At 42.6% G+C, this 27,725-nt stretch overlaps 1 protein-coding gene and 1 long non-coding RNA gene across 3 annotated transcripts in view; one reads left to right on the forward strand and one right to left on the reverse strand.

Annotated features, from left to right (window-relative positions):
- The window catches only part of LOC127054338 (uncharacterized), a 788,041-nt gene that overhangs the window by 323,597 nt on the left and 436,719 nt on the right, over positions 1-27,725 (reverse strand). The gene's annotated exons all lie outside the window — the stretch shown is intronic.
- Positions 4,065-27,725, forward strand: part of ANXA11 (annexin A11) — a 57,124-nt gene continuing 33,463 nt past the window's right edge. The window contains exon 1 of one of the 2 annotated variants that reach the window (XM_050960201.1): positions 4,065-4,402. The gene's annotated coding sequence lies outside the window, so the exon portion shown is untranslated. Of the gene's footprint in view, positions 4,403-20,918; positions 21,075-27,725 lie in introns of those variants that run through there. The other variant, XM_050960202.1, reaches the window with a different exon arrangement.

Below are 27,725 nucleotides of genomic sequence, written 5' to 3' on the forward strand. Positions count from 1 at the left end.
ATGCACGTTACTTTCTGCAAAATTCTGCATTGCACAGTGGTGCAGAATTCCCCAGGAGTATACATTCTGTTCTGCCTGAGGGAACAGAGCCTGCCCTACTCCTACCCCTCAGAAACACCCTGAAACCCTGCCTCACTAAGCTGACTGTGCTACAGTAGCAAGCAAGAGGGGCCAAATGTCGCGCTCTCACATGCATAACTGCCCACCCTCCCATCCCAGTGGTGATTTATGTTTTTATCAGCTGCTCTGGGCACCCAAATCGAACTGCCTGCACTGCCAAGGAGCGGCATGTGACCACTCTTGTGGCTTCCCTTTGCTTCCCCATCAGAAGTCATTTTTCTGTGAGGAAGCAAAGAAATCTGTGGGCAACATGAATTCTGCACAGGTGCAGTGATGCAGAAATCCCCCAGGAGTAATTCTTCTTTAGTATTTTGGATTTTTTTTCTCTAGATCAGGAGAAAATCAAGGGCTGTTCATTGATAGGTAGTTACCATTCATGGGCTGTTTATTGATGTGACATTGGATCTGAGAGCTAGAGAAGAAGGAGGAGGAGCAAGGGGAGAAAAACGTACAGACAGCTCATTGGATTTGCTGTGGGCTATCAAATTCTCTCCTGGTAGTCTGCTGAGTGAAGTATTTTAAGGACCATACAACAAGGTGTTTGAGTAGTATCAGTTGAAGTTGAGGAGCCAACCCTTACTAAGTGATCCACAGAATGAAAAGCCAGAGCTTCACTACCCTAAACTTTATACAACACAACAGGAAGGTAACATACTGCTTTTTGAGCATTAACAAACTTAGCTGCATTATACTCAGACTGACTCCAGGATCTGGGGCCCGAGACACAAGCCAATATGGCCTTTGCCTTAATCTAACCATGCTTTCAAGTGTGCTCTTTCTGTTTTGGGACTAAGTTCAGACCTTAGACCTACTGATTGCAAACCAAACTTGGGGGTAAATCACAAACATCCTTACAGATTCAATGGAGAGATTCCTACTGACTTCACTGGACTCTGGATCTGGCCGTAGCTGTGCTGCATCTCACAAGGCTCTAGTAACACTGTTTCCCATATCTCCAGCACAATGAGAAAATCTCATTGTAACAGTTTACCAATTGGTTCAAACTCATCATGCAACTCTTACAGGCTCCTTAGGTAGTTTAATGGCCCCTCCTCCCCCAAATGTTGCTATAGGCAGCAAATAAACTAGCTAGAAAAAGAAAATGAACACTGTAGTGCAGCAGCTCCAAATGACAGACCCTATGAGGGATATAAAATTGTCCCTTGTATAACTGTAAAAGGTACCTAAGGAGCCTGTACTCAGAGGGTAGCATTCCTGTGGGGAGACGTCCAGAAATGAAATGCATTAACCAAATGCCTCCCTCCCTGCCTGTATGAAAAAGGCAGTCAGTGAGCTCATCCTACAATGGTTTCCTTGTCCTGAATTATTCCATAGACTGCCATAGCTGCCCCAGTTCCTGTTTGTGAATATTGTGTTAGTGAAAGTTGGACTGGCTTCCCCTGTGGGCATTTAAAGGGCCCGGGGCTGCCTGCAGCAGCTGGAGCCTCTGGCCCTTTAAATCACCACCTGATCCCAGCTGCCAGAGCTGCAGCGGGGATTTAAAGGGCCTGGGGCTCCACGTGAATTTGGATGTAACGCAGTGAAGCAGCGGGGCTTGGGTGGCGCTTTAAAGGGCCCGGGGCTCCCCACTGCTTTACTGCATTATATCCGAATTTGTTTTATATTAGGTCGTGTTCTATTGGGGTAGAGGTGTATTTGGATTTCCATGAGATCAGTCAAGCTCATCTTTGTTAAAGCACTGTGAGATCTACTGATGAAAAGTAATACATAAGAGCTAAGTATTATTTGGTTATATCTAGAGCCAGATGCTGCACTGAACATTTAAACCAGCCCTCAAATGGCCTGTTTGCTTAACACCCAGTCTGTCCTCTAACTTACTTACTCTCTCTAGAGTCTGTACCCTCTGTGTTCTGGGATTCTTGTTTCCCCCAAGGTCCCTGACTTTTGCTTTTCTTTGCTCTCTGCCATTGTGCAAACATATGCCTCCTTTTCACTTTGCCAGCTACTTAGCTTAATCTCCTGGTCTCTGGAGCAGTGATGTTGATGCTCCAACCCAGTTAGAATTCATACTACAAACCTCTTAAGTTATACTGCTCCTATCACATGGTGCTTCCATATTCCCTTTGGTCCATATGTGCCTAAGTACTTACTACAGTTAATATAGATCCCAGCACTATGGAGGTATAGTTTAAATGATTCCTTCCAATGTGCATCACCTTGCACTTGTCAACAGTGAATGTAGTCTACCCTTATGCTACCTATTCACCTAACTTTGTTCGGCCCTTTGAAGTTCCTTAGTCTTCACTGTTTTTGATGAACCTAAATAATGTTGTCTCATCTGCAAAGTTGGATGCATTGCAGTTCCTTCCTTCTTCCAGATGGTTTACAAATCTTCACCATCAGCAGTTCCTGTATAGAACTTTAGGCTACTCACTCTGGCCTGTGAAAAATTTAACATTTGTGTGTACCCTGTTTTCTCTCTTGGCTTGTTTCTAATCCATGACTTTAATTCTTACTCCATTACTATTTTGTTTCAGTAGTACCCTCATGTGAGGGACTTTATCAAATGCTTTTTGTAAGCTCAAAAAAAAATTGTTAACCAGTTTACCTTCATCCACTGATTTGTTGATGCTCGCTCTCACAGAATTCTAGTAGATTGAAGGGAGAGTCATGATTTTCTTTAGCAGAAGTTGTGTTGCTTTGCCTTTATCATATTTTCAGCCAGGTGTCTAATAATTTTTTTTAAATGATTATGGCAAACAGCTTTCCTCATCGTGGAGTAAGGCCGATGGGCTTGTAGCACCTAGGATCATCCTCAGCACCACTTATGAACATAAGAGCAACATTCCCAACTCTCCAATACATTAGCTGATGTTAAGGAGATATTGCAGATTTTTGGTAGCAGTTTAGCTACTTCATTCTTAAATTCCTTCAGAACTCTTTGGGTGCATATCATCCAGTCCCCTGCCTCAATCTATTTAGTTTATTCAAGAGAAGGTGAAGAGGTGACTGCATCATGCTCTACACCTGCCTACATAGGGTAGAGATTTTTGATAATAGACAGCTCTTTAGGTCATGTCTACACTTACAAGCTATACCTATACAGATCTGCCACTGCAAGAGCACTCCAACATTATGCCAATGGGATAGAGCTCCCCAGCTGACATAAAACCAGTTCAGCCAGCAGCTGTAGCTATACTGGCGGGAGAGCATTTCCCACAGACATAGTGCTGTGCACACTAGTGCGTATCCCTGTGAAACTTATGTGGCTCAGGGGTGTGTCTTTTTTCAGTGACGTGTTCTCACCTTTTATCATCTGAATGGAAGCAGAAGGGATAATCAGGGCTAAAAAGCAGCTACTTGGTCTATGAAAGGGAGGGTGTAAATGTAACGGGTGTTTTCAAAATAACCATGTCATCAGTGCAGTATTTTCTAAACAAAATGAAAAGCCTGAGGCTACCACACCATTACTTCTATGTACCAACCTCTTTGGAGCATGGCCAGTCTTTCTTCTGTGCTTGTACAGAGCTTAGTACAATGGAGTCCTGGGGACCCTATAGTACCATGGCACTATAAAGAGTAATTATTATTGTGTGCAGTGACTTAGTGAGGGCGGGGCTGGCTTCTCAACTTCTAAAGGGCTATTAAAAAGCCTGACCAAATGCTTTGTTCTGACCTACAGTCTGTACAACCTCAGGGTGACTTCACCGAGGTTGGGGAGGGTTCAGTCAGCTGCGAGTTAGTCAAAAGGATGTTGCAAGAAAAAAATTACATAAAATATTCTCCGTTTCCTTTTAGGTTTAGTGACAGTGGACATGCAGCCTAGTACGTGGGAGACCCCCTGACTCCACATGCAGGCAGGTCACAGCGTAGTTATGCAGCCTATTTTGGGTGAGGTTTCAAGCCCCACCCAGGCCCTCGGGCGTGCGCTGCTAACCCTTTGTAACACTGACCCACCCCGGGAAACCGACGCGCTGCTGCCTGGGCAACCGTCGAGCGGGCGGAGCAGGAGCTCGCCCGGGTCACAGCAGAGCTCTCCGGAGCACGGAGCGAGTCACACCTGCGCTTTCCGAGCGGGGCAGCCCGCTGGGCTCAAGAAAGCTCCGCCTTTCCCCAGGCTGCAGGACGCGCTGTCATGTTTTCCACGGCTGCTGCGGGCGAGTGACACCCTCCTCCCCGCCCCGGGCCCGGCCGAGCCCGCAGCGGGGAAGCAGGAAGAGCTCTTGTCAGCAGCTGTGGCTCCTCCTCCTCCTCCCCCAGAGCGTCTCGGCCCACGGGCGCAGCGGCCGCCTCAGCTTCCGGGGAGCCCCGCGTCCCCCAGGTAGGAGCCGGGGCTGCAGGGGTGGCTGGGCCAGCCGAGGCGCGCAGGGGACTGGGGGCGCTGGGGTTGGCGAGGCGGAGCGGCGCAGGAGCGCTCACGGCACCTGGGGCTGGGCGGGCCTCTTCCCCCATCCCGTCTCCTCACCCCCTTCCTCTGCTGCGCTCCCAGCCCCGACTGCAGTTCCCGGGCGCGAGGCCGAGCTGCCCAACCCGGAAAGCCCGGGGAGCTGCAGCGGGACAGAACCAATCAGGGGCCGGCCCTCGGCCCTCGGCTGTAGCGTACTCAGGCTTTCTGGTGTAGCTTGACTGGGGCATTGCTGGGTTGGGACTGCGAACTCCGGAGTGTGTGTGTGAAGGGCGCTGTCTTTCTGTGCCGTGCAGCACCTAGCCACGGGCAGGGCTGCAATGGAAATACGTGTCATTTTCACTGCTCAGTAACTACTGTTGAAAGGGCAGGAGGGGTATGTTTACGTGGGAGGGGAGGAGTATAAGCTTCTATATTTACACCCCCCCCCCGCACACATTTTCCTATACTTCTTTTGGGCAGTAGCCAACAGTGTGATGCCTTGTGGTTGCTTCCTGGTATGGTCCAGGAGAGTGGCTAATAAAAATAACCATGTTGAAATATATTGTTAAATATTACATAGGTCATACATGTGCCTTTTAATCAGCTGAAAGTGTTTCCTCTTCACCTGAATTCCCTCCAGAGTATTGTCACATTACATGCTCTTCTTAGGTATGTTACATTTAATTTCAGAAAGGGGGAACTACACAAAAACTGGGAGGTTAATTAAACAAAAATTAAAAGTTACAGCACTAAAAGTAAAATCTCCCTGCAAGCTGCATGGAAACTTTTAAAAGACACCATAATAGAGGCTCAAATGTATACCCCAAATTAAAAAAAATATAGCAAGAGAACCAAAGAAGTACCACTGTGGCTAAACAACAAAGTAAAAGAAGCAGTGACAGGTAAAAAGGCATCCTTTAAAAAGTGGAATTTAAATCCTACTGAGAAAAATAGAAAGGAGCATAAACTCTGACAAATGAAATGTAAAAATATAATTAGGAAGTCCAAAACAAATTTTGAAGAACAGCTGGCCAAAGACTCACAAAGTAATAAAAAATGTTTTAAGTACAGAAGTAGGAAGCCTTCTAAACAACCACTGGGGCCATTGGATGATCAGGCATGATAAGACCCTTGCGGAGAAATTAAATGATTCTTGGCATTGGTCTTCATGGTCAAGGATGTGAGGGAGATTCCCAAACCTGAGCCATTCTTTTTAGGTGACAAATCTGAGGAACTGTCCCAGATTGAGGTGTCATTAGAGGAGGTTTTAGAACAAATTGATAAACTGAACAGTAATAAGTCACCAGGACCAGATGGTATTCACTCGAGGGTTCTGAAGGAACTCAAATGTGAAATTGCAGGACTACTAACTATAGTATGTAATCTATCATTTAAATCAGCTTCTGAACCAAATGATTGGAAGATAGCTAGTGTGAAGCTAATTTTTAAAAAGGTCTCCGGAAGTAACAGTGGCAATTACAGGCCGGTAAGCCTGACTTCAGTGCCGGGCAAACTGGTTGAAACTGTAACAAAGAACAAAATTGTTAGACACATAAATAACATAATTTGTTGGGGAACAGTCAACGCAGTTTTTGTAAAGGGAAATCATGCCTCACCAATCTACTAGAATTCTTGAAGAGGACCAACAGACATGTGGACAAGGAGTGGATATAGTGTATTTAGATTTTCAGAAAGATTTTCAGACCTTTGACCCTCACCAAAGGCTGTTGAGCCAGGTAAGCTGTCATGGGATAAGAGAGAAGGTTCTCTCATGGATTGGTAACTGGTTAAAAGATAGGAAACAAGGGGTGGGATATATGGTCAGTGGTAAATAGTGGTGTTCCCCAGGGGTCTGCACCGGGCCCAGTTCTATTCAACATATTCATAAATGATTTGGAAAAGGGTAAACAGTGAGGTGGCAAAATTTTCAAATGGTACAAAACTGCTCAAGACAGTTAAGTCCCAGGCAGACTGCCAAGAGCTACAAAAGGATCTCAAAACTGAGTGACTGGGCAACAAAATGGCAGATGAAATTCAGTGTTGATAAATGCAAAGTAATGCCCATTGGAAAGCATAATCTCAACTATACGTATGAAATGATGGGGTTTAAATTAGCTGTTACTACTCAACAAAGAGATCTTGGAGTCATTGTGGATAGTTCTCTGAAAACATCCACTCAGTGTGCAGTGGCAGTCAAAAAATGTTGGGAATCATTAAGAAATGGATAGATAATATGACAGAAAATATATTGCACAACTTTAAATGGAGCATATTCTGTAATTGAGCAGGGACGTGAGATCAAAACAATGTTAAGCGAGAGGATGTTAAGTGGGGAGTTACTGTATATAAATCCATGGTATAACCACACCTTGAACACTGTGAGCAGATCTGGTCACTTCACCTCAAAAAAGATATATTGGAATTGGAAAAGGTACAGAGAATGGCAACAGAAATTATTAGGGATATGGAACAGCTTCCATATGAAGAGAGATTAATAAGACTGGGACTTTTCAGCTTGGAAAAGAGATGACTAAAGGGGGATATGATAGAGGTCTATAAAATCTTGACTGGAGTGGAGAAAGTGAGCAAGGAAATGTTGTTTATTCCTTCACATAACACAGGAACTAGGTGTCACCTGATGAAATTAATAAGCAGCAGGTTTAAAACAAAAGGAAGTACTTTTTCACACAACATATTGTCAATCTCTAGAACTCATTACCAGGGATGTTATGAAGGATTTATAACAGGGTTCAAAAAAGAACTAGATAAGTTCATGGAGGACTGATAGCCATTGATGGGCAGGGATGCAATACCATGCTCTGAGTGTCCCTAGCTTCTGTTTGCCAGAAGCTGGGTGTGGGTGATGGGATGGATCACTTGACAATTGCTTGTTCTGTTCATTTCCTCTGGGGCACCTGGTACTGGCCAGTCGAAAGACAGGATATTGGGCTAGCTAGACCATTAGTCTGACCCAGTATGGCCATTCTTATGTTCTATGTTCTTATTCATGCTGGGAGGTGCGATTAGCAGTTTGTGTAGATGTGCTTGTGCTAGCTCTGTTTGAGCTAGCATCTAAACATAGCAGTGTGTCCATGGTGGCACAGGCGGCCACTTGGCCTGGAGTACAATCCTTCCTGACCCTCTGGCTATGTACTGGGGTGGCAAACCTAAGCTGTCATCCATGCCACTACGGACACACTGCTGTCTTTTAGGTACTAACGTGAGTACCTCTGTGTGAGCTGGGAGACATGTTTCCCAGCTCAAATGTAGACATAACCAGAGAAACGAACTGTCAGATGAATGGGAATCCCTGCCATGAGGTGGAGCATATAGGGCAGGGGTGGGCGAACTTTTTGGCCCCGAGGGCCACATCGGAGTTGCAAAACTGTATGGCGGGAGGGTAGGGAAGGCTGTGCCTCCCCAAACAGCCTGGCCCCTGCCCCCCTCAGAACCCCCGACCTGTCCAACCACCCCCCCCCGCACCTTTGTCCCCTGACTGCCCCCTCCTGGGACCCCCCACCACAAACTGCCCTCCTGGGATTCCACCCTGTCCCCTGACACCCCTGCCCCCTGACAGGCCCCCCAGGACCCCTGACCCATCCAGCCCCCCGTTCCTTGTCCCCTAACTGCCCCCTCCTGAGACCCCCATCCCTAACTGCCCCCCTGATCCTGCTCCCTATCCAATCGTCCCTCCTCCCTTCCCCCCCCTCCTGGGACCCCCGACCCTTGGGATCCCACCCCCTATCCAGTCCTCTTGCTCCTTGTCTCCTGATTACCCCCCCCCGAACCTCCTCCCCAACCAACTGCCCTCTCTCCCCTGACTGCCCCCTGGGACCTCCTGCCTGTTATCCAACCCCCCTTCCCCCGCCCCCTTACCATGCTGGCGGCAGGACAAGCTTATTCGAAAGCCTGGGAGGTGGGCAGGTGCAAGCTGTGCTGCTCGTGTGGTGGCATGGCTGCAGGGGTGGGGGGGAGGGGCTGAGGATTAGCGTCCCTGGCTGGCAGCCCAGGGACCGGGCAGGACGGTCCCGCAGGCTGGATGTGGCCTGCGGGCCGTATTTTGCCCACCTCTGATATAGGGGATGGATCTAGTGTCTCAAGGAGGAATTGCAAGTGATGCTTCAGGAAGTGAGGGGAAACTGCATTGGGTAAAAAAAGACATGGGAGTGTGCATGGCGGCTCTTTCCCTTAACCCATAAAATATATAAATACAATTGCCATTGAGTAAGTCATCGGAAATAAATGTCCTAGACCAAGCCTTAAAATACATATGATGCTGTTTTCTCTGTTTACAGTGGGGTTATGCCAGCAGAGAACTTGGCCTCATATCTATCTCCTTATTGAGCAAGGCAGAGTTCCCAGACTCACTGAGGTTCTTGTGGAAATCCCACCTGCTAATCCTATACCTAGTAGTCACAAGAAGTCCTGCATCATGAGAGCCTGTCATGCTGTCCTGCAATGGCTCAAGAGCATAGGTACCAACGTCAGGGCAGACTGTTAAGAACCACGACACAAACCCCAAATTGGTTCTGAGTTCTGTACTTAGATTTCACTAGCCAATTATGAAGTGTAAATTCCTCAAGCACTGTACTAGCCTTAACATAGAGTCATAGACAGTCCCCTGGGATACTCCGATCTGTCTTGTGATAGATGGTCTCTTACACCAAAAATCACAACAATATTCAGATTACTCCCAGTCCCAAAGGACCAGTCCCTTACCTCAGTTCAGTTGCATCTTAGATCTCTCACCAAAAACAATGCTTATATCCAAACTTGTAATAAACTATCTAAAGAGTTACTAACTAGGAAAAGGAAATAAGTGTTATTTACAAGGTTAAAGCAGGTAAACGTAGATAAACACAAATCGGTTCTGATCTTAAGTTTCCAAAAGTAATAGAAATTTTTATAATAAACAAACTTTCTGTGTTCTTTAGTACTAACCTACACTAAGCACTGGTATTCTTTCGTTTTTGCTTAATGATCTTTGCCCTTCAGAGTTCAAGCAGCATAAAAGATACAGTTCCTCCTTGCTAGGGCTTTTGATTCCTTCCCGCCTTCTGCAAAGTCAACTGTTGGGAGGAATTCACTTGCACATCTCTGGGGGAGGAAGGAGCAGTCAGCAAAGTCTTCTATCCTCTAAGGTTCCACAATGGTTCATCTGGTGGAGTTGGCCTTCTTTTCTTGGCCAGGAGATAACACCTCCTGCTGGAAACTAATATGTCACACTCGATGCTTCTCTTTTGTCTGATGACTTACAGTTACAAACACTTCAGTATTGCCTTATAACTAGTCAAGCAATTTAAAAAATTAATTACGATTAATCGCGTGATTAATTATGCTGTTAAATAAATGTTCTATTATTCTTTAAGTATTTTTGGGTGTTTTCTACATTTTCAAATATATTGATTTCAGTTACAAGACAGAATAAAAAGTGTACAGTGCTCATTTTATATTTATTTTTTGCTTACAAATATTTGCACTGTAAAAACTAAAATAAACAGTATTTTTCAATTCATCTCATGCGAGTACTGTAGTGCAATCTCTTTATCATGAAAGTTGAACTTACAAATGTAGAATTATGTACAAAAAATAACTGTATTAAAAAATAAAACAATGTAAAACATTAGAGCCTACGAGTTCACTCAGTTCCACTTCTTATTCAGCCAATTGCTAAGACAAACAAGATTGTTTACATTTATGGGAGATAATGGTTCCTCCTTCTTATTTACAATGTCACCTGAAAGTGAGAACAGGCATTAACAAGGCACTGTTGTAGCCAGTATCATAGGATATTTCAACCACCATGCCAGAGGACATGCGTCCATGCTGATAACGGGTTCTGCTCGATAACCATCCAAAGCTTTCAGATGCCACCAGCAGAAGGTTGCTTTTTTTTTTTTTCGTGGTTTGGGTTCTGTAGTTTTTGCATCGGAGTGTTGTTCTTTTAAGACTTCTGAAAGCATGCTCGGTACCTCGTCCTTCTCAGATTTTGGAAGGCATTCCTGATTCTTAAACCTTGGGTTGAGTGCTGTAGCAATCTTTGCATTTTGTCAAATCTGCAGAGAAAGTGTTCTTAAAATGAACAGCATGTGCTAGGTCATCATCCGAGACTGCTATAACATGAAATATATAGCAGAAAGTGGGTAAAACCGAGCAAGAGACATACAATTCTTCCCTAAGGAGTTGAGTCACAAATTTAATTCAAGTTTTTTTGTTTGTTTTTTGTTTGTTTTTTTTTTAACAAGCGGCATTAGCATGGAAGCATGTCCTCTGGAATGGTGGTTGAAGCATGAAGGGGCATATGAATGTTTAACATACAGTATCTGGCACGTAAATACCTTGAAATGCTGGCTACAAAAGTGCCATGCAAACGCCTATTCTCACTTTCAGGTGACATTGTAAATAAGCAGTGGGCAGCATTCTCCCTTGTAAGTGTAAACAAGCTTGTTTGTCTTTGTAATTGGCTGAACAAGAAGTGGAACTGAGTGGACTCATAGGCTCTAATGTTTTACATTGTTTTATTTTTGAGTGAGCGAGATTTGATAAATCGATCGATCGCCACCCGCTGATCCGGTGAGTAGTGTGGACGTACCCATAGGCTCTAAAGCTTTACATAGTTTTGTTTTTGAGTGCAGTTATGTAACAAAAAACAAAAAAAAATGATAAGTTGCACTTTCACCATAAAGAGATTGTACTACAGTATTTGTATGAGGTGAATTGAAATATACTAGTTCTTTTATCATTTTTACAGTACAAATATTTGTAATAAAAAATAATATAAAGCGAGCACTGTACACTTTGTAGTCTATGTCGTAATTGAAATCAATATATTTGAAAATGTAGAAAAACATCCACAAATATTTAATAAATTTCAATTGGTATTCTTTTGTTAAACAGTGTGATTAAAACTGCGATTAATCGCGATTTTTGAGTTAATTGCATGAGTTAACTGTGATTAATTGACAGCCCTACTTATAAAGTGAGATACAGATATTATGACATTAATGCATACAGCAATTTACAAGCATTTCATAACGTCTGAACACTGAATGTGCTTAGAATTCTAATACCTATTTTAATAATACTAACACAGGTGAGTGAGATGTATTTAAGCTATGTATTTGTTAGTGTTCATTTGAAACATGGGGACCTTGGTGTGAGCTACCTGGTCTGCCAGCATCATGGTGTCACAACTATCAAAATGCTTGTTTGAAACCACATTTGTGGCGAGGGTTTAAAGTCATCAAAGCAGCTCTGTATGTAATATGATATTTAATGGGAAGCCAGTGTAATGACTGTGTTGTTAAAAAATAGTTTGGGGGTGGGAGGGAAGTGGTATTAGCTTAAAAATCCACACAGCTATTCTTTGCCTGAGGTCAAGCCTACAGAATATTTTATTTACTAGTTCATAAATCAGCCAGTTATGGTAAATACAGCCTCTGGAGGACCATTTACTATCTGATAGCATGGGAAAAAGGTCGCATGGGATGAAATGTAATTATGATCCAGAGATGGCAAGAGGGAAGCTCTGGTCAGAATACAGATATGACCAGAGATGTTGGTCAGATGAGAGAGTAGCTGTGATATTAGCACGGCGGCTGACTCTAAGGGCCAGGCCCTGTGTACTCTTTAGTATGTCTCTTTGGTGCTGCATATAGGAAATCCTGTGTCAGCTACAGGGAAATTCACAGTTGGAGGCTTATCCTGAATTAAATCTGAAAGTGAATAATACAAGTGCTCTTTCCCTTTTTATTTATTTTCATATCAAATCATATTTGTTTTACACTACTCCTAGAACTTTATTTCTCACTGTGCCACTTTATACACCCAATGTAACGCTATAAGCATTTAACTGCATTATATGGGCTGTGTAGAGAAAAGATGGAGTCTTGACCGCTGGTTAGGGTCACCTTTGGCTTTGGGTGTTCTTGAGCTTGTAAAATAAGCATAAAAGTTAGACGTTAAGGTAAGAAAAGGAGTTTAAACATTTTGTCACTTCTTGTTGCTTATATTTCAGAGTTAATGTCCCCCGTAACAAGTGAGGTACTAGTTTGCCCCTCTTTCAGTTATTGCATAAGCTGTTTGCACACACAATACACTGGGAAGGTTTTTCAGCAAACCATAAGCACTAGAAATATAGTTTAAAAAAAAATTAGGCGGTGGAACACAATCCTGTGGCAAAAATGGAGTCGAAGGAGTCATTTAGTAGTTGATGGGTAAGGCTCCGTGTTTGTCATGGAAGTTACGAATTCCGTTACTCTCTGACTTCTGCAGCAGCCCCATGCAGCTGGACCAGGAGCTACCTGAGCAGCTCGGACAGCCCCCGGGTCAGTCACACTGGCTGCCCCCCAGCAGCAGGAGTTTAGGTGAGGCGGGGCTCAGGGCATAGGGTTGGGGCTGTTGCTTACCTGCGGGGGCTCCTCTCCCTCAGTTCCCCTAGCTCCACGTGCTGCTTTTACTGGCAGCCAGGCACCGCCCCTTTGGGCATTGGGGCATGGGGCAGAGCGGAGGCAGCACGTGGAGCTTCCCAGGAGCTGGGTAAGGAGCAAAGTTGAGCCCACCTCCCAACACACGCGCCCTTCCCCTCTTCCCCTCCTCCCCCCCCCCCCCCGGCAACAACTCCCCACCCAACACCTGGGCTCCCCTTTCCAGCACACGTAGTGCCCAGTTTGTCGGGTATTTTTAGTAAGTTGTGGACAGGTCATGGGTCTGTGAATTTTTCCTTGACTTTTATTAAAAATGTATTGCTAAAATGTAGCCTTATTCATGGGGCCTACCTAGAGGCAGTGGCACCACAAATATGCAAGGAGGTCACCTGCAGTAAACTCAGCTTTGTCATTGCTCAGCTGAAGAAAACGATCTGACATCTGGGTCTGGACTTAGGTAAGACACAATAGCACAGAGAGAACCTGTGAAAGAGAAGATTGGAGCTCAGTGTCATCAGAATAACGATGATGATTCAAATGTACAGGCAAATATCTGAAGTTTGATACTAAACACCAGGGTTCTCAAAACAGAGCCTGCTAGATTTTCTACAATATACAGAAATTATATAGGAATAGAATACACAGGTAGAACTAATAAGTAGTGTTCTGATGCTTAGGTGATTGCCTTCACACGCCTTTTATAATGAATAGTATGGATGGAGGTAGTTCTTTAAATTACGGTAAAACACCACTATTGACCCCAGCATCTCAGCTGAATGGTTTGCTGTTGACCTGAACAACAGAGACCTTACTGTATTTTTCAGCTTCTGATATTATGCAGATACTGTATTTCCCTTCTTGTAGCTGCCAGGGTGAAATATCCTGCTGTGCTGCAGGTATATAGGTAGTGAAAAGGGCAGCAGTAAATATTTACAATGTATTGCTTCCACTGTTTTTCCATCCCAGTCTTAATTCTGGATTCTGCCCTCTGATTTTTATAAAGCTTCCTCTGACCATTGATATAGAGCTAGTCTGTCAACAAGTTATCTGTCTTTTTAAAGGGAGGAATTGCATGTGTTTCAGGTATCCAAGCAGTAGATGTCTGCTACAAGCTGGAGAGCTGGTCTCTGGTGCATTAACCCTAAGAGAATTTGTATCCATATTACTGCAGAAGCCAGCCATGCGGCAGCTGCACTAGTGCTAAACAATTGGTGTAGATGGGGCTCAGGTATTATGACATGAGAACTTGGTCTGAACAGGCTTTTGTTTCATGGTGGTAATAATACTAGAGCCCTGTCTACACCAGTGCCTATCTAGAGCGTGGCAAAATTTTTCAGGCAAATAGTTTTAGACTGAAAAATGCAGTCCCAGTGGATCCAAAACTGTGTTGATTTTTTTTTAATACCACAGAGGAAGGGGGTGTTGGTGTTAGCTCGGTGGTTGGGAATTCTTGCTTGGGGTTTGATAGACAGAGGTTCGAAACTCCCGCTGTGAAACAGACCCAAAACAGACTTTTTTGATTAATAAAAATTTCCAAAAACATTCAGATTTTGTCTTCTCAGCTAGGCATTGGATTGTAATACCACATTCTCTCACTGAAGCCACTGAACAGCCATCATATGGGAACAATGGAAGATGGTCCTTGGATACAGAGTCCAGGGAGTTCTGAGGCACAGTTTCAGTTTGTTCCATTAGAGCAAAGATGGGCAACCTGCGACCCATAGGCCGCACGCAGCCTATCAGGGTAATCTGCTGGCGGGCCGTGAGACAGTTTGTTTACATTTACATGGTCGCCTGCAGCTCCCAGTGGCTGCAGTTCGCCGTTCCGGCCAATGGGAGTTGCGGGAAGTGGGTTTTGGTTTGGGCTGATCTTCAATAACATTGTTCAGCCTGCACAGTGTTGTTTATAAAGGGACACTTCTAGCCTGAAAACCACATTTTGTCTGAAAATATTGTACCTGGGATTGTTACAAGTACTAAATTACAAGAACCCGCTAAATTTGACAAAACTTTGGATATAATCAAACTGGACACCTGTAAAGTCAGCCAGTTTCTCCATTGCTGAAAAGACTCAAAATTGATGGAACAATTTTTTTTAATAGTAATGATAAAAATCTGGAGATGATATGGAAAGGAGACTGTCTCAGAAATGGTATGTTTAGGGTTAAAAGGATTGTATTGGTAAATGTCAGTAAATGTTGATTTCACCATATACACACAAACTGACAACGTTTACAGATAGTAAAGTAAGAAAAATGTTGCTTGGGAGCTTGATAGGGTCAAAATCCAATAATTTAGACTTTTAAATTAGGCTTTTTACAAATGGACAAGCAAATGAATAGTGAAAACAGATATGATTTGTTGACTTTAGGATAATATATATGTGTAAAATATATTCTGGTACATGATGTTGATAATTTGTTTTAATGGTTAATAAAACTTTTTGAATCTCAGTGTCGTCATCAAATAGCTGTCTCCCAGGCATAATTTCATACAACTGTTAAAATTTAAATTGATACAATAAAAAAGTTTAAAATGAACATCAATATCTTTAAAAATTATTTTTAAAAATTGAATTCTGCCCAGTGTTTTTATGTTAAAGATGTAAATTGACCATGTTCTTTTCAAAATTGTTTTGTTGATTTGACATGTGCTGATGGAAGGGTCACATATTGTAAGGGTTGTAGCACTTCAGTGAAGACACGAGCTAGAGAAGCAGGAGGGGTTTTCCGGGTAATGTAAATAATCTACCTCCCCTAAGTCAACGGAAGCAGACAGTGTAGCACTGTCTACAATGGGTTTTTTTTTTCTCACCTCTCAGTGACGTAGTTAAGATGACTTAATTTTCTAGTGTAGACAAAGCGTTACTTTTTTTTAACTACCTTTTGACTATTTTAGTAAAATTTAGTTACTGTGGAATGCATAGATTTCTGATTTTAAATACAGTTAACTTGGTGCCTGTGAGGAATTAGTTGAGGCACAGCAGTAACTCTTTGCCGTCATTAATGAACAAAGCTCATAGTCAAAGTGTGACTATTGAATACAGTACTTTGCATGTTGACTTCCTGGACAATTCAGACCTGAGGGAGTTGTAGTGACTGTTGTTACACTAGTCTCCATAAAAAACTGTTGACTGATTATATGTGGATTGATAGTTAACTGTGTGTTGACCGTGGCCTTGCCAAATCTAGCTAGCTTCTTACAAATAGAGTGACCAGATGTCCCAATATTTAACCCTTTGTCCCGCATCCCAATCAATGTATGATCAGGACACCATTTGTCCCGATATTTGGGTACGGAGGCGAGTGGGAGGGAGGCGCTGACCCTATGGGTGCTCCAGGACTGGAGCACCCACGGGGAAAAATTACAGCCAAGCTTCCTCCTCTCCTCCTCCCTCCATTCCCCCAGCATGCTGCATCCCTGCTCCTCCCCTCTCCAGCACTTCCTGCCACCTAACAGCTGTTTGGCAGTGCTTAGCGCTTTCCGAGGGGGATGGTGGAGGAGCAGGTACGCAGCACGCTCAGGGGAGGAGGTAGAGAAGAGGCAGGGCAGGAGCAGGGTCTTGGGGAAAGGGGGTGGAATGGGGCTGGAGTGAGGGCAGATGCTTGGGCAGAAAGGGACGGGGGGTGGGTGAGCATCCACCTGGCAGAGGGAAAGTCAGTGCCGTAGGGGTGAGTGGCGGGTGGGCAGGGGGGGTGTGAAGAGGTGAGGGGCGAGGAGGCGAGTGGTGGGTGGGGGACTGAGGAGGAACACAGCAAGCCAGTGGCAGGCCGGGGGCTGAGGAAGGGCCTGGTGGGGGGGGGGGGCCGAGCGGGAAGGGAGCAGGACCTAGGGCAGAGTGGAGGCAGAACCTGGGAGAAGCGGGGGTGGACTGTGGGTGGGGCTGATGGCACCCCAGTGTGTCCTAATATTTTAGTGTAGTGATCTGATCACCCTGCTTACAGAGCACATTGATATAGGGTTACTGCATAGGTTTCACAAATACAGCTTCTACTAAGGTCTCTTCTACCCAGTATTTCTCAACCAGGGGTATGCAGAGGTCTTCCAGGGGGCACACCAACTCATTTGGATATTTGCCTAATTTTAAAACAGGCTACATAAAAAGCAGTAGAGAAGTCAGTATAAACTAAATTCATACAGACTTGTTTATACTGCTTTGTATACTGTACAGTGAAATATGTATAAGTACAATGTTTGTATTCCAGTTGATTTATTTTATAATGATGTGGTAAAATGAGTGAGTAAGCAATTTTTCAGTATTAGTTTGTTATGACACTTGTATTTTTATGTCTGATTTTGTAAGCAAGTAGTTCTTAAGTGAGGTGAAACTTGGGGGTACACAAGACAAATCAGAGTCCTGAAAGGGGTACAGTAGTCTGGAAAGATTGAGAGCCACTGGGGTTTTCCATCCTAGTGTGTATGAAACGGTCTCCTTAAGAGCTAGGTATTGCTGTTGTAGTTTTTCCCCTTCTTTTGCAGTCTCTGGAACAGAAATACAAGTATTTGCAATAGAGGTTTCGAAAGACTTCTGTATTCTTTTTTTTTTTTTTTCCCCAAGCTAGGTGGAGAGAATTCCTGAATCCTTAGACCACAGAAGGTGGCTGCTACATTCTCCAAGGCCCCACCTTATAAAGTTTGTTATACAACAAACAGTAAACAAGGCAGGTGTTTGTAATACAAATTGCCATCGTGGTTAAGAATGTTTGGTTTTTCTTTTTTAGACAACTTAAATATGACACTGTGTTTTCATATCAAAGAAAAAGGCAAGGTTATTTTAGTGCTGTTTGACTCTTTGAAAAAACCTACTCAGAGTAATTAAGACAAAAAGGCTAAATATTAAAGGCTGAAATTTTGCAAGGTTTGGGCTGTGTTGGACGTATGCCCTTTTAAAATAGAATATTCTAAACCTCTGAGAAGTAATTGAACTCTGGAAAACATCCATGATATTTGTATGGAGGCTGTTTTATCTGTTCTCCAAATGACTTTATAAAAAATATTATAATTAAATCATAACCATTCAATTGAATCATATATTCCAAGAGCTCATAGACCTAATTTGATGTCAGCTGAAGATGTTTTCCTTATGCAAACATCTTGTTCTTACAGTGTGTCTCAAAGTAAGTATCATAATGTGTGTATTGTCAAAAATGTTTTATTGACTGAAAGTATAAGAAGCATTTCAAAATGAACTACCATGGTGGTGCTACAAAAGGAAAATGATCAATCAGGGCTGCTTGTAAACTGAGAGATGGAATTAATTGACCTTTTGACACTGGGTGGGGAAGTTAGAAGCTTGTACAGACACAGTTAAAGGCTTTGGTGTTTGTTGTCCCCCAGTATGTATTTAGGGACTTCTTAATAAACCAAGAGCTTGTCTACGTAGTGCTTTAGTCCGTACTTGAGGAGTCTACATTTTAGGGCACTCCAGTGTGTTGCACAACAACTGGCTCTCATGGACTGTGCTGGTATTCACTAGAAGCTCTCTAATGAGCATTAGTGTTATCCCCCAAACCCACAGGGACTGAACTATCCCAAAGAGCACAGAACACAGTGATTGGGAAACAAATGTTCAGCTGCTTAATAATGATACAAATAATACAGGATTTTTGGAATTAAAACCTGGATTTTTCTGTGGATATAGCAATCGAGCTGATGATGATTGGCTGCTCCATATCATGCTATTTAACATATTATCCCTTCCCCTCCTCCTCTGTAATCCTAATGCAAAGTTTCCCTTAAAAATAAGCATTCAGACATTTTCTTTCCTTTGCTTGTGATTTTCTCTGACTTAATGTTGGTGAATGGTGCTAGAGACCATGGTCCTGCATATGTCACAAAATGTGCAGTGACGTAGGTGCGAATGTTTTTGTATTGCTCCTCCGTCCTACCCCTGGGCTGATCTGGAGGAATTACATACATGGCTGAGAAACCCGTTCAGTCTCCAACTCATTCAGTCCATGCCCTTTCCTGAGAATGTGGGTATCCCAGTGGTATATTGATGAGAACATGGGCTTACCTTGCCCATTTGTTTCACATAGATTTAAAGTTGTACTTTGATAACTGTTGAGCAGTCACTGCCAACTGTGCTAACATAGGTGGGACCTACTGTGAATCATCTTTAAAGAGTCTTGGTGTGGAGCTGCTGAATTGCTCACTTCATGAAATCAGCCTTTGAAACTCCACAGTAGTCCCATTGAGGTCTCTCTTGAACATATTGTGTGTTTTTTCTCAGGCATGTGGTGATTCGCAAGGTGTAGGTAGTAATTCAGAAGTACAGTGATTTGTCAAGTCCCTTGTGGGAAATGCAGAATTCTCACTTACCACTGGTAAAAGAAACCTTTGCTACTTCAAGGAAATAGATTAAAAAGACAACAGTTTGTTATTGTTCTTAATATGGTAGAACTCTTTTCTTTCCTTTCTGTTTCTGTCTTTATCACCACCCTGGATGGTAATACATTTGATTCAGTTGTAACAACTGAAGACTGAGAATAGAACTCCAGTAATTTCAAAATAGCATGGTAACTTCTCTAGCTTTACTCGAGTCCAAAGGAAATTCTAGCAGATCTGGAAGGGCTCCTGAAGACCATTCATTTCTGTCACCCCACCATTCTGATTAAAACAGAGACGAGCAGCAGACCCAAAGAGTGTGGGGCAAAGGTAGAAGGCAGCATGCAGGCTGTGGCTACGGCTAAGGAGACGTTAATCAAGCTTTGTTGGGGGTAGTGGCTGTAGCACTCATGCTGGAGAGGATCCTGAAGCAGTTGTTGGGGGAAGAAAGGGTTTGAAACCCCTCTCGATAGGGGCAACAGTTGGTGATCGATCTGATGCAACTCTGGTATGAGGCAGAAGCAACTGCCAGGCAACAGTCACTGCGGCTCTAGAGTAGCCCCTGGTAAGGAGTGCAGCTAACAAATAAGAATGCTAGAGGGAACTCTGACCATGCTTCCTTTGCTTTCAGTGGGGGGACAGAAATATCAGTAGGCCACCTCCAGGGATGTGGGCTGGCATACAGCTCCAGAAACTGGATCTGGGACAGCCACATCTTTCCACCATTCGTGGATGTTTGCCGCTTGTGCCTTCTGGAGAAGGACTGGTGAGCAAGGTTGTTTCTCTGTCTCTCTTATGGTGTCCCTTCCAAGCAAGTGGGTGCCTGTTTCACCCTGCTCTTCTTATACCTGCATTCTTCATGGAACTGGTGAGATGGTTTAATTGGGATCATTTTCTGTTTGGGAAAGTATTTGTCTTCACTGAGCCTGGTTTGAGTGAGTGTGTCTGTGTTCTTTCCCCTCCACCCTCCCCCTTTAATATAGGGAGGGTTTTCAAATGGCCTGCACCAATATAAGAATAAAAAGCCATTAACTTGTTACATGACATTATACTGCTATTGCACAGGTCATATCTTTGGCTGTTTTAGGCCTGACTCCCTCCTGCTAATGGTAGATTCAAGCTGTTCGGGGTTTTACAGGAATAGAATGCATTTTTTTTTAAATCAATGAGAAAACAGTGTCCTATCTTATACTGGCCTTGCTTTGACAGTGAAAGTAGTTGTTCCCATAGCTGTCAACTTACTTTACAAAATTCCATCGCCTTTTCTTGTCCTGTCACTTAAACAAGACCTAACACAGCAGGAATTAGTTCACTAGTCACCCTCTTGGGTACACTGTAAATCCCCATGGTGGAAGGGCTATGAGTTATGGGTGCCACTCTGCATAGCACATCCATAACTTTGTGAATGAAGTTACACATGTGAATTAAAGTTTGCAAGATTGAGGCTTAAGTGCATAGTGTTTTTCAGTGATGACACCAAACTTGTGCTGGAGTTACTGCCTTTTATTATGTGGGTGTTCTTCTTCAAGGGTGATTAGTCAACCACTGCACAGGCACAGCAGAACTATTTATGGGAGTAAGGGATGCAGGGACCCTGTATTTGCAGGGATCAAAATTGTGTCTTGTTTAGATTGTGGTTGTCTGTTTACCTCATGACTTATTTGGTGTATTTTATCTCAGATGCTTTTGGGAAACATGAATACAGAATAACCAAATGGAAATCTCTATGCTGCATGCTGTCTATCTGAACCCATTGTGACCCTAAGAACCCTGCAATGCCAACTGGCAAAAGGTTCACTCTTCTGTAACAGCAACTCCTAACGGGCTGCTTTCATAGTATTTGTCTAAAAAAGGTGACTAATAAAAGCTTATGTCCTCTTGATACTTATAATCATTGTGAGATGTATGTATGATGATTTTAAGGAGTTACGTGTAGGTGCAAAAATGTCTTAGAGTTTGTGTCCCAGGCAGATTTGTCAAACAAGTTTTGTCAGACAAAGGGATGTAGACTCTCCAGTCTCTCTGTGTGTTCATGTCTAAATCAAGCCAACACAGTGGAAACCCATTACATACTGAACCAGCTGAGGGATGTGAAATCAACAGTAAAGAGCACACTGGAGAATAAAACACTGGTGTGTGGGGAGTATACTTTAAAAGTTTACTTGTAACTGGGGAACAAGGACAGCACCCAGTTATCCTGCACCTTGGGAGTAAATGATCAGCGCAATTACATTCATGAAAACAGGATCCCAACTTGTCTTGGTTGGAAATGCTGTGAAAAATCTTTTGGTGAGACAAGATTGCTTTTAGACAGATGATTTGTTTGCCTGTAAACAGTAAGCTGAGACTCTGAGAAGCATGTTATACCTCCTTGTTTTCTATGTAACCATTTCTGTTCCCACTTGTTATCCTTATTTGCTCTCTTTTAGATCCTAATCTTTATTATTAAACTTACGGTTGTTTTCACTATAAATCTATCTCTGTGCTGTGAAGTTATCAAGGACCTGATCCTGAATTGTACCAGTCTAGCTGTGTGCATACTAGCCCTTTGGGGCCTGCAAACCTGTTAATTTCTGGGAGTGTCCAGTGACAGATGTGTCAAGGAGGTTGCGGGGGTTGGTATATGCCTGTTGCTTGTCTGCACAGAGAGAGCAAGGCCTGCGGAGACCTGGAAGACAGTGCTTGTGTGGCCAGAGGCTGTTAGTTTCAGGCAGCTCATAAACAAGAGTTTAACACTAGTGGGAGGTGGTGGTGACAGCCCTGACACCCTAGGGAGCATAACCAGATTTCACCCAGCTCATAGTAGTGTGATATTAAAAGTAACTTTGCAGTCACTCTACTTCTTGGTGTACAAACTATATAAATTTTGGTTTGGCCTTTAAGATATTGCTAGATCCAGATATGATTACTTATTCATACTGAGTCTTACAGTGTGACACCACTTGAAACCCTGTGTATGTTAGAAGTTATTTGAAATGTGGTCATTTTTGAGCAATAGAGAGAAAAGCTGGTGGTCTTCTGGTGACTTAAAGAAGGCAGAAATAATTTACTGTAGCGTCATGATATTGGGTACACTTTGGTTTAAGTGCTGTAGTACACAGAGTCTAAAATCTAATCTAACATTATTCAGTTAGATCCTCTCAGTTTTCAGAGTTGCTGGTGTGCTGAAGATCTATATTGATAGTAAATAAGATTGTTTTCTGTTTTTGTTTCTGTTTTTTCTGGTAATCCTGCAGACTGAAAGCAGAGCAGGAACAGAGTTGCAGTGTTAGGCCAATGTTATCCATGCTTTCCAATGCATGTTGACTTTTTTTTTTGTGGTGTTAACCTTGAATTTTCAGGGTTTTTAATATTTGTCTTGCTTGAGAAAAATGCAGTAGTGTCTTAAGAATTTTTTTTTTACCCCTTATTCTTATGTACAGTCTTTGAGTGTGCAATTGGATGCACAAGTTTAAGCCAGTATTTCCCCAAACAAGGATATCCAGAAAACATTTGGCTGAGACAAACAACCATTGGCAACCAATCAATGTAGAACTTGACTTAAGAGGAAGGGAGGAAAGTTCTTTTTCTGAGCAGATAAAGGATGCTCAGATACTACATGTGTAGTTGTGGGAAATACTCTATAAATGGATATAATCCTGACTCCAGCTTAACAAACATTCCCTGAACAGGAGGATACCTTCACTTTAGACAAAGGGTTTAGTGTGTCAGTAATTCAAGTCCCCATGGAGTTGGTAGTCTTTAGAAGGACTCTTGCTGCAGTGTCCACGTTATGTAGGGATGAATTAGCGCATTTCTCTCTAGATTGTCCTCGATTTTACCACGTGGCACCTTTCTCCTGGTTCTCAAACCTTGCACCACTGCTTTTCCTCACCACCTCCGTTTGACTCCCGCATGAACTTTTGACTACCTGATCCTACAAAGACTTAAGCACATGCTTAAATGTACACACTGTGAGCAGTCCATTGACATGAATGGAACTGCTTGTGGGTTGCAAAGTTAAGCATTTGCCTAGTAGCCCTTTTCTCCCACTGAGACCCCATATTCAGATGTGTGAGGAAAAGAGCTCCATATCCATGGAGGTGGGGTGCGGGAGGGGAGAGTGAGGGAGGAAGATTAGCGTTTAGCATGAAGTGTGTTTATTTGTCCAGTGACATCAAGATTGTTTTACCTTCTTATCTTCCTAAACCAGACCACCAGTCTAGCCTTCTTCTCACTCTCACATATAGCTCTCTTCTGTCATGGCAATAATGTTCTTCTAATTATCTATCTCTATGAAGTCCCACTCTGATATCCAATTAACAGAGTAGCACTACATTCAGGTAACTTGTGAGCTAGTGTTCCTGTTAGATTGCAGGACCAGAAAACATCTTCTTTAATGTGAGCTTAGTTTATTTTCCTGTTCGAATGTTTTTGTTTCACAAAATTGTTTTATCACATGCACTGTGCAGGGCTTTATGGCACTAGATGTATCCTTACTTACTTAGTGTTAATGACTGTTTTTCTAATAGTTTGAGGTCTCTTTAAGGGTACTCACGACAGCTGTCAAAATTCCTGAAAACTATAGGGGGAAATCAACGGATTGCTTTCAGATTTCCAGGCTGCAATGGTCAGTGCACAGTCTCTGTTGCAGGAAATCATATTGATCTAATATATCTTGTTTGATTGCAGTTTAAGGGAGTTGCTGTGGACAGGCTGAAGTGAAACAAAATGGCTTAAATAACTAACATGGCTGAAAGTGAAAGTAAACAGGCTCTAAATACCAGAATCAGATATGCTAGGAAATGTCTGACACCAGAGTATTTTCTGAATAATGTGAAATTTGTAGTCATTGACTAGCTTTGCTTCTGTTCCTACTGTGGTATGGTTCTGTATTGCTGAAAATAAATACTAATTAACAAAAGCAAAGTTTTTTTTGTTTGTTTGTTTGTTTTTAAGAGAGCTGCTTTATTGAGGAACCTTCATACTGAGCTGCTGTGTGGTGGAAACAGCTTCTTTTCCCCTGCTTTGACCTTGTTGTGACCAGGATTTGTAACTGTGGCTTCTGTAATTTTTTTTTTCTTATTCCATTTTATTGCTCCCCCGCCCCCCAAAAAAAAAACTCCCTCAAAAAACAGCTAGGACAGAAAATGTTGGGATGTTTTCCAAGGAAGTAATATTATGGAATGTTACAAAATTAGCGAACTTCAGTAATGTTTTTCTCCTAATTCTGCTTCAGAAGGCAATTTTAAACACATCATTAAAAATGTGAGGGTTGTTTTTTTTTTTCCCTCTAGGTGAATTCATTTTTTGTTTTCCTCACTTACCATTGTCTCATGGGTTGTTGAAAGCACCTTTGTGTAGGGAATCATAGGTTTGGTGAAATGAGACTGTAGTGCTTTTTAAGGATGATTATACATGGTTCTCAGTAACATGTCTCTTGGATGGAAACAAGAAAGGTTCCCAAAGAGAAACCGTGAATGGCACTTTCTGCACATGAGATAGGGCTTATGTCAAATCACAGATTGAGTCAATGTTTACACTTACTGCAATGGGTTTAAAATATTTTATTGAATTATGTCATTTCTACAGTTTTTAAAATGGAGGAAGTCTAGACAAGTATTTGAAATTGTATAAAATAAACACACACACCTCCCATTTTGGGGTGGGGGAGGAGGTGAAATATTAAAGAGCTCTTATCTGACATAATGATGAACATGACTTGCATTCAGTGTAGGATGACCAGATAGCAAGGGTGAAAAATCAGGATAAGGGTTTTTATTTTTTATTTTTATTTTTTTGGGGGTGGGGGGAATGTCTTAAGTGCCTATAGAAGACCAAATCCTGAACATTTGAGGCTGTCCCAATATTGGGACATCTGGTCATCCTAATTCAGTGTGGACCAGGACAAATCTGACTTTAATGATGAACGTGATTATATCTTGCTCAGCCCTGGGTTTAATCACAGTTAGCTGATAGGATGCTGAATGTGGCTTGTCCTCATCTACACTGACTGATAAATGGGTTCAGCATTATAGCCTCATTTGATTAGCCATTGGTAAAGTGTGACAGAGTTGACACCACATGTGGATAGAATTTCCCAACGAGAGAGAGAGGAGCTGAGGCAGCATGGTCTCGAGAATTACAGCGCTGGGCTGGACTCAGGAGATCTAGACTCTATTCCCAGTTTTGCCACTGACCTACTATGAGCCTTTAGCCAGATTACTTCACCTGTGTGCATGTTTTCCCCCTCCATCCTTTGTCTTGTCTTATTTAAACTACAAGGTCTCTGAGACAGTACGGGACACAAGGGCCCCTGGTTTAAGCACTACTGTAATGCATATAATGCTAATTAGATTAAAAGGGGTTTTACAACAAAAATAGACCATGACATTCATGCTCTCATGCTCTTGAGCATGGCACCTATGCCCAGTGAGTTCTAACTCTGGGCATCCTGTAAAATTTTGTGAAGCTTTTTCTTGCTGCCCTTTGTAACAAGCTTTCTGCCAGCATTACCAACCAATTATCTAGTTGTGCAGTAAGCTGCCCTTTAGTATAACTTTTTGTTTACTTTTTTGCCTTTTGGTCTTATGCATATTGTAAAACAAATACTGTCTCTTGTGATTTTTTTTTCAACCACATTGGTTTATATGGGGGGTTTACTTTTAGAGTTTACTGAAGAGTAAGCCCACCATAAACTTCTCAAAACCATTTTACCAGCTATGTCTCTTACAGATACATCTGTTTATTCTTGGGCACTTCCCTTTTTGTGCTGAATGGCTAAGGAGTCCTTCTGTTTGAATTTTGAGTCACGTCAGGTAGCTTGTATTGCTGGGGAAGAACCTTGTACAGCTTTCAGGCAGTGACCAAGGGCAAACACTATGAAGGGATGTGGGATTGACGTCAAGGAGAGAGGATGGTGACTGTAGGTATGTGGTTGGTTGGTTTTTTTTTCCCTTTTGAGGACACTCCCTCTTTCTGTTGTTTGTATGGGGCTTGGAAGGAATATCTGGCACTTCTGTGTTTTTCACCAGTGGCTCGAGGAAATGTAGACATTGCAGCTCATGTGCCACGTGCTCACTGTGTTTGCACATTGGGTGTATTCTAAATCCTGTTTCAACTGCTCAGCTTTAGAATGTTGAAATAGCTGGTTCCGGCACAATGAGTATTGAAATGAGATACTTAAGCATTTTCTCCTCATTGGACATGTCACTCACTACATGCACTAGGCTGGGGACATGTTAGGAAGAGGGAGACAGAGGGTTTCAGCAGTTCTTGGGGAAAGTAACCTGGAGAGGTAGCTGACCACAGAGATGGAGAAATGGCTCAAGAAAAATTGACAGAGCAGGCAAGAAGCTGTGGACAGATCAGCTATTGAGAGTGAGAAGTTTGGATTCTGGTAGATGGGACTTGACTGAAATCAAAGTGATGTTGGAAAAAAATCTATTATAATAACACATGAATAATGTATTTACCCAAAAGGATTAGAGGATTTTTTGTAACATACTTTGCATATTGAGGAATCCTGGTCTTTCCAGTTGAAAATAACATGTCTTCAGTAGTAGTCTTGCTTTTTGAGTCTAAGGATGTTTCTAAATTTATCTATAATTCGAGAAGATGGTCTATATGAGCTTATATATTATTTATTATTATTTATTTTATTATTATTTTTAAACTTTCATCTTAATATTTAAAGGGTTCAGCTGGAAGATAGAATGGAAGGGCAAGTTGTGATTGACTAACCTGTATGAAATTTGTGGTGGTGCTTCTCTAATCTATTATTAAGGTCTGATCTGTTGTGTTCTCCCCCCTCAACCCCCCCCCCCACCCCCCGGCACGCACATACACACTTGATTTTATTTCTGGAGTTCTATAATGAAAATCTTGAGAGTTTCAGAATGTCCTGCTGTCTTTACATTTATTTTAAACCTGGAGGCAGCAATGTTGTATTTGGATGCTGAAATAGTTTGGATGTAAAAAATATAAACAGAGTGAAACAGCATTCAGAGTCATTAACCCAAGGATAGGTGTCTGGCTCAATAGGGTTATCTGGAGCAGGGCCAGTGTTGTGGCTGGGTTTTGTTTTTTAAACTTAAAAGGAGGCACCATCATTCTGGTCACAGTCTTAATCTACCAGGTGTATGTATACCCAGGTTTCCTTAATAGGAGTTTCTCCCTTTTGTAGCGCTTTGTAAGAGGCTGTGCTGCATTGTACTACACAGTACTACTAAACAGAACTTGCTTAATGAGGAAATAGTATAAGGTTTTTAAAAATATTGTATTTTCTCTGGTTCATGTGTTTCAAAGGGCAGGGTTTACTTTGTTGCCAGAAAATTCTGTATGTTAATTGGCCTTTTTCATTTTCCAAAGATGGAGGGGGTGGGGAGGGAGAGAGAACTAGCTCAGTGGTTTGAGCATTGGCCTGCTAAACCCAGGGTTGTGAGTTCAGTCCTTGAGGGGACCATTTGGGGAACTGGGGTAAAAATCTGTCTGAGGATTGGTCTTGCTTTGAGCAGGGGGTTGGA

This window comes from Gopherus flavomarginatus, chromosome 6, assembly GCF_025201925.1.
Source record: "Gopherus flavomarginatus isolate rGopFla2 chromosome 6, rGopFla2.mat.asm, whole genome shotgun sequence".
In the NCBI taxonomy this organism is placed as follows: Eukaryota; Metazoa; Chordata; order Testudines; family Testudinidae; genus Gopherus; species Gopherus flavomarginatus.